Source organism: Passer montanus, unplaced genomic scaffold, assembly GCF_014805655.1.
Source record: "Passer montanus isolate IOZ18808 unplaced genomic scaffold, ASM1480565v1 scaffold14, whole genome shotgun sequence".
Classification (NCBI taxonomy): domain Eukaryota; kingdom Metazoa; phylum Chordata; class Aves; order Passeriformes; family Passeridae; genus Passer; species Passer montanus.
Window position 1 is genome coordinate 2,447,666 of NW_024360941.1, and position 6,268 is coordinate 2,453,933.

Below are 6,268 nucleotides of genomic sequence, written 5' to 3' on the forward strand. Positions count from 1 at the left end.
TAGAAATTTGGAGTGTGTGTGCCAGCTGCCAATCCTGATTTGAAGCTGGAAGCAGTTTATGTCAGATCCCCTGTGCAAGGGCAATTAGAATTTATAGGTCTTGGAAGCATATGGCACATGTACAAATGCCAATCCAGCTCAAAATTGGTGAAATTATGCTAAATAATTATTTTAATAATCAGATTTGACTGAGCTATCAAAAAAAGGGAAAATAAGTTTCTTGTTTTCTTTTTCTCTATCTTTCACCTGTGTTGTCCAAGTCTGTAGTAATACAGAGGTCTGATCCTGGTCTCAATGACATCAGTTTCAGTAGGGCAGGAGTTACAACCTTGAACCTGTTCAAGCATGGCAATGAAGAAGCTCCAGCTGACTGCAGCTTTGTACAGAGCTGAAACCTGAAATCCGTACCTGACAGAGCTTCATCAACACTTAGTGCAAGAAGGATGTCCCCTCCTGTTACCAAACAGGTCAAGAAGTCAAGTTTTTTGGGTTTTATTTTTCAATACAAGGCTTGAAAAAGTACTTAATCTTTGTTTACGTGGAAAGATGTTTATATGGATAGGTCTTTATATGAAGCTCTAGAGCTTTGCTTCAGGCAATATGACAGGGATACTCCTTCAATGTCAGGTCATGATTTGTGGACATATGGACAGCATGAAAAGGGGATTTTAAGAGTTCCAGCACTGACATAGGGAATAAGAGATAAGACTACCTGAAGAAGAAAGGGTTAATCTCAGAAATCCTTAACTCCTAATAAGATCTATGGAAATTGGAGACTAATATTTCTTTCTATACTCAACAGCATTTTTACAAGCATAAAAATGCATGTTAATTAACATATCAATAAATCAATAAACAAAAAATATATAGTGAAATTTGGATAGCATAAAGAGAATATATCAAATAGTCAAAATAATTAAATTTCAATTTTGCTTTGTAACAAAGCTAATTTCTCTAGCATTTGTAAACTTTTTTTTCCTTAATATTTAAGGTAAAAAACTTTTTAAAAGCTGTTGAATAAACACATATTTATTATATAAGAGACAATCTTTCTTGTGTACCATCCATCTATCCCAGGAGTAGCACTACTGAAGGGAATGAAGAATGGCATCCAGTAGAAATCAAATAGTGAGAGTAGATATTGAATTTACATGTTGCCTTACATGTCATGACTGCCCTTGAAGCCAGCATGCCAGCAGGATGAAGAAGGTTTTGCACCTCAGCTTTCTACACTTCTTGCTTTTGGATACAGTGATAATGGTAGCTGAGTGTGAAGCTAGGCTATTAACATGAGCTTAGTCCATAAGCAGCAGCCTTTTTAATGTACCAGAAATTGCATTTTTTTCCTTTGGATACAGTGATAATGGTAGCTGAGTGTGAAGCTAGGCTATTAACATAGTCCATAAGCAGCAGCCTTTTTCATGTACCAGAAATTGCATTTTTTTCTCCAAAAAAGCCAGATGGAAGTAACAAGTGATATGCTATATTCACTGTATTTCATGTGCCTGCAATGCCCAGAAGAGCTGCCTGAGAGAGATCAACACAAATGAATGGTCAGTCTTTATTACTTTCAGTATGTAGTGTCATTTCTGAGCCAAGGCCAGAAAAATGGATGCAAAGTTTCTAAGCAAGGAGGTGAAGCTGCAGGAATGAAACAGCAGCCAGGGTGAGTGTTTAGTTGTGACATGGCTCATCCTGTGCTATAGCTCCCAATATCCGCTCCTACACATCACATCAGGAATATCACATCGTACATTCGTGTAAACAATTCATTTACAAAATACTGAGCAATATCAGCATATGTACTTCAAATTTGTTTCAAGTTATTCCACTTCATATGATAAAAGCAAGGGTTTATCTACATTAAGGACTGCAGAAGTAAAAATATTTCCTTTGAAGCAACAAATAAATTAATTTTTCTGGTATCATCTAGGGACAGGAAAGTTAAATTGCTTTAGACAATACCTGTCAACCCATTGCATAAGATAAGCTACATTCAATTCTGTGAAACATTACATAGAAAAAACCACATTACAATGTGCATATTTATTCTCATGCATAAAAGAAATATAAACATTGCTCCGAGTCTGTGCATATGAGAGTAAGACACAGTGAATCACCTTTTGGAAAAACAGAATTCATATGGGAAAAATTGTTTTACTTGGCACCTGAGACACAATGTGCTGTATGATATTGCAATACATTATACTGTTGTCATGTTGTATCCTACTTCTTTAGAGACAACAAGGGAGAAGAACATTAGTCTTTCACCCAGATAAGATGAGAAGAGAGATGTCTGTGAAGATGTGGATTGGAGGAGGAGAACGTTCCTCTGGTGGGTAGGAGCCTTGAGAGGTCCAAGCCAAGGGAGAGCAAGAGGGAAACAGAGCAGCCAGGGGTGAGGCAGTCACAATCAGATGATCAATCCACTGCATTGTAAAAAAACCAGGATTTGTCCCAAATACACAACTGCATTTCCTAAACTTCCATGACACAATTGAGTGTATTTCCCTAATCATGTTTAAAAAGTAGTTGCCTATGTGCATTTCCCTCAGGAGGTTAGAGATGGAGCTTTTCTAATATGTAAGAAGTTCAGTGACCATAAAACTGCATTAAGCAGCCATTTCTCAAAAACATTTCAAAATATGTCTATCTATCTGTTAAACTACAGCAGGGAGCAAAAATTACAATAAATCCCCTTTATACATTGTATCTATATTTAACCTATGTTTGCTTTCATCTTTCTGTGAGATTTTATATATAATTTTTCTGCTGGTGATATTTGACAGAGTCAATAGAGGAGATCAAAAAGTAGAACTAAAAATAATCAGAATTATTTCTTCTCCCCCCTCCTTTTCACACTTCCCATTTTCTGTCAGTTCTGTTTAATTTCTACTTTTTCTGCTTCTAGTAAATCTGTGTCCTTTTAAATTCAGCCAAAGCTCTGACAATTATACTTTTTTTGTTCTGGTATACCAGTGATAATAAAGATTCTACTGGATAAAAATTTCTGTTACTTAACAGAAACCTAAGCTATGACTCACATATTAGGTAATCAGTATTTTCCATAAAACCTAGTATTCTCTATAGGTAAGACACAAATTTTTTGAATTTCAGAGATTAGCAGGCACATACCCTACAAGCAACACTTATTGCTAAAATTTCAGTGGTTTGTGATTTTATTGTTTTTCTTTCAGCCTGCAATATGGGCAAGATGAATTGCTTGCAAAAAGGCAACATGAATAATTTCGGAAAATTTATCATGCTCTTTAAAATAAATTTCTTGTTGATTTAATATCATAACTATTTGAAATTAAAAGTTCTTCTGTTAATGCATGGCATACTAAGAGATAATATATTGGATAGCTACAATTAGCTCTTCTAATCCTACAGAGGCTTCAATGAAGAGCTTTGCAGTGGCCTGGCTTGGTGAAAGACACTTGTATTGGCCTCCTTCACTAACTAACTCTTAAAATGTGAAGAGCTTTGCAGTGGCCTGGCTTGGTGAAAGACACTTGTATTGGCCTCCTTCACTAACTCTTAAAATCCTACATTAAACTCCATGCATGTGAACAGACCTGGGATGAATCCTTGGTGTTACTGAGAATGAATAAGTCAGTGCCATGCTTAGACCCAGGGCAGGAAGGTCATATGGATGCTTTGAGGTCCCTTCTGAAGCCAGTGAGTCATTCCAGCGGTTGCTTTACAGACCCTCAAAGAGAGGCTGGTACTCAACTGCACAGCACAGCCTACTTCAGTAACCTATTTCAGAACTCCCCCATGTATTTCTACAACAGGACACCAACACCTGTTTTTCTGATATTAAGAAGAGGGTCTTTCGTGTCACAAATGATAAAATCTGTGGGACAGCAGCAGTTTATGCATTAAGGTGATTCATAAAACTGAAATAGATTTAAAGCAGATGGAGGGAAGTTGACCCCTGCTTAGAATTCCTATGCATATGAGTTGTCTAACCCTGAGATCTTTTTGTTATTGTCAGCTCTTTGACAACATTAAGATTGAAAGAAAGGAAGAAATGCAACAACACCTCCGTTTTGGCAATTTAAAGCTGTGGCTGCAAGGAAAAAAGGATGATTATGGTAAATGTTCAGATTTTCAGCTCATTCATGAATGCAATAAGTAGATAATATTTTTACCCTTGTACATTAAGAAGCTGTTATAAATAATCCACCCATTACGGACTTGTCCAGAAACTGGATTGTCTATCTGTACATGTGAGTAAAGGAACAAGAGCATACCTAAGTGTATGCTATACAAACAGAGACAGCAGATTTTGTCAGGCTTTTTCCCAAGTGTAGGTAAGTACTGGGAATATACTATTTAAATGGTAATCTGATTGCAGGCATGTTTTCATCACACAAGCGGGCTGGCTTGTAGGGTTGCCTAGTTCATCAGATGTTAACTAGGAAAATTTATAGAGTAGTTACAACTTAAAAATGCAACCAAAGACTATAAGTAAAGCACAGAGTACCTGGGTAAAAAAAGAAGTTGATAAAAATTCTCAAACTACTTTAGAACATCTTTTGTTTCAGCTATTTCAGTATACAATATAAACCCAACAATACAAAAACCTCTTTTGCAAGATAACCAGGTCCAAACATTTGGGAACAACAGCACAAATTGTGGCCATTCTATATACCAAAAGAAACAATTTTTTTAAATTTTTTTTTATCAGAACAATCCCCTTTAGAAAGTCCAGATTTTTTTAATTTTTTTTTTATTATTTTGACTAATAGCATTCAAGACATATGCATTTTTAGATTTCAATACAATGAAACATTTATAGCTTAATTCAATCTGCAATTCAATTACATATTAAAACCAGAAAAATTAAAAATTAAATCACTGACAAGGTCATGTTGCTGCAGCTGTTCAAACAGATGTACCATCACCTCAGAACCTGTGAAGTTATGTTTCATTCTAAAGCTTACTAAATTAAGCAAATTTTTTTTAGAAAGAATGGCAGGTAAGCAATCTTTTGAATATTTTCTCCCTGGTCCTGAAAATTCTTCCTTATTTGGATGCATGTTGGACAGGCTTATTAACAAGGTCTATTTTAGTCTTTTGACTGAAAAATCAAACTGAAGGAGACCAGGATAAACAGACCAGGACCATAAAATGATTTTTATTTTGTTTTGTTTTTGTTTTTGTTTTTCCCTTAGCTTTTGGTTTTGTGGGGTGTATTTGTGCTTTTCTTAATCAGGAACAATAATTAAATAAACTTCTGAGGTTAGAAAAGCATTTATAAAGAGACAATCTTTAACATACCACCTACAAATGATACTAGTTAAGCTACAGTGATATTTATATAGATCCTTTCTAACTGAAAAATCCATAGCTTTGTAAATGACTTAGTATACAGTGATGGTGCCTATGATATCTTTGAAGCATGCTCGTTTCCTTAGAGGGAATATTAGCAACTGGAAACAGAACAAACCTTTCCCGAATACCCAGCAAAGGGTTTTCCCATCAGCCACATTTTCAGTTTTAAAACAGGTTTTAAAGCAAATAATTTTTTGTTTGTTTGTTTTTAATTCAGACTCGTGGCAAAGGAGCTGTGGTTCTGTTACAGGAAATGTCATGGGTGATGCTGATGGCAGCACGTGGGTGTGTAGGACAGTGAGCATTGGTGCATGTGTCTGCAAAACCATGCATGTGCTTTGTGGGTTTTTGGTTGCTAATGTAAAGTATGCAATTTGAAATTATTGCAAACGTACTAAAATGTACATTAGACTCTGCTTTCTTAATATCTTCCCTAAGGAAGGATATCAAGAAAATCATGCTAAACCTTGTGATACTGAATAAGTCCTAGGGGAAGCAATGAGGCTAATAGGTGCATATGATCTTTACTGTTTGAGGAAGAATGCCTTTTATTCTGCTGGCTGAAGGATATTTTTACTTCAGATTTAAGGATGTATGATCCAGCTGTGCAAAACCCCTCTATCACAGAGCTCTAACTTTCAAGACCCTTTTCATAAACTAGTTGTCATAGGAATAGTAAAATAAAAAACCACTTTAGAAGCTTTTTCATTTCTCCCCATCAACTTTATGAGTGTTGGTTTGGACAGAACAAGCCTAGGCAGTGCAGGCACATAGTTATTAATGCCTATCTGGCAGCAAGAGCAGTGGCACTTGGTGTAATGTAGCAGTGGAAATTTTTATAGAACAGCTAATATGTATGGACTTGGAAATTCGGGGGCAAAAGAATAAAATCACTCAGTGGTGCTTCTCTTTTATGAAATTCACA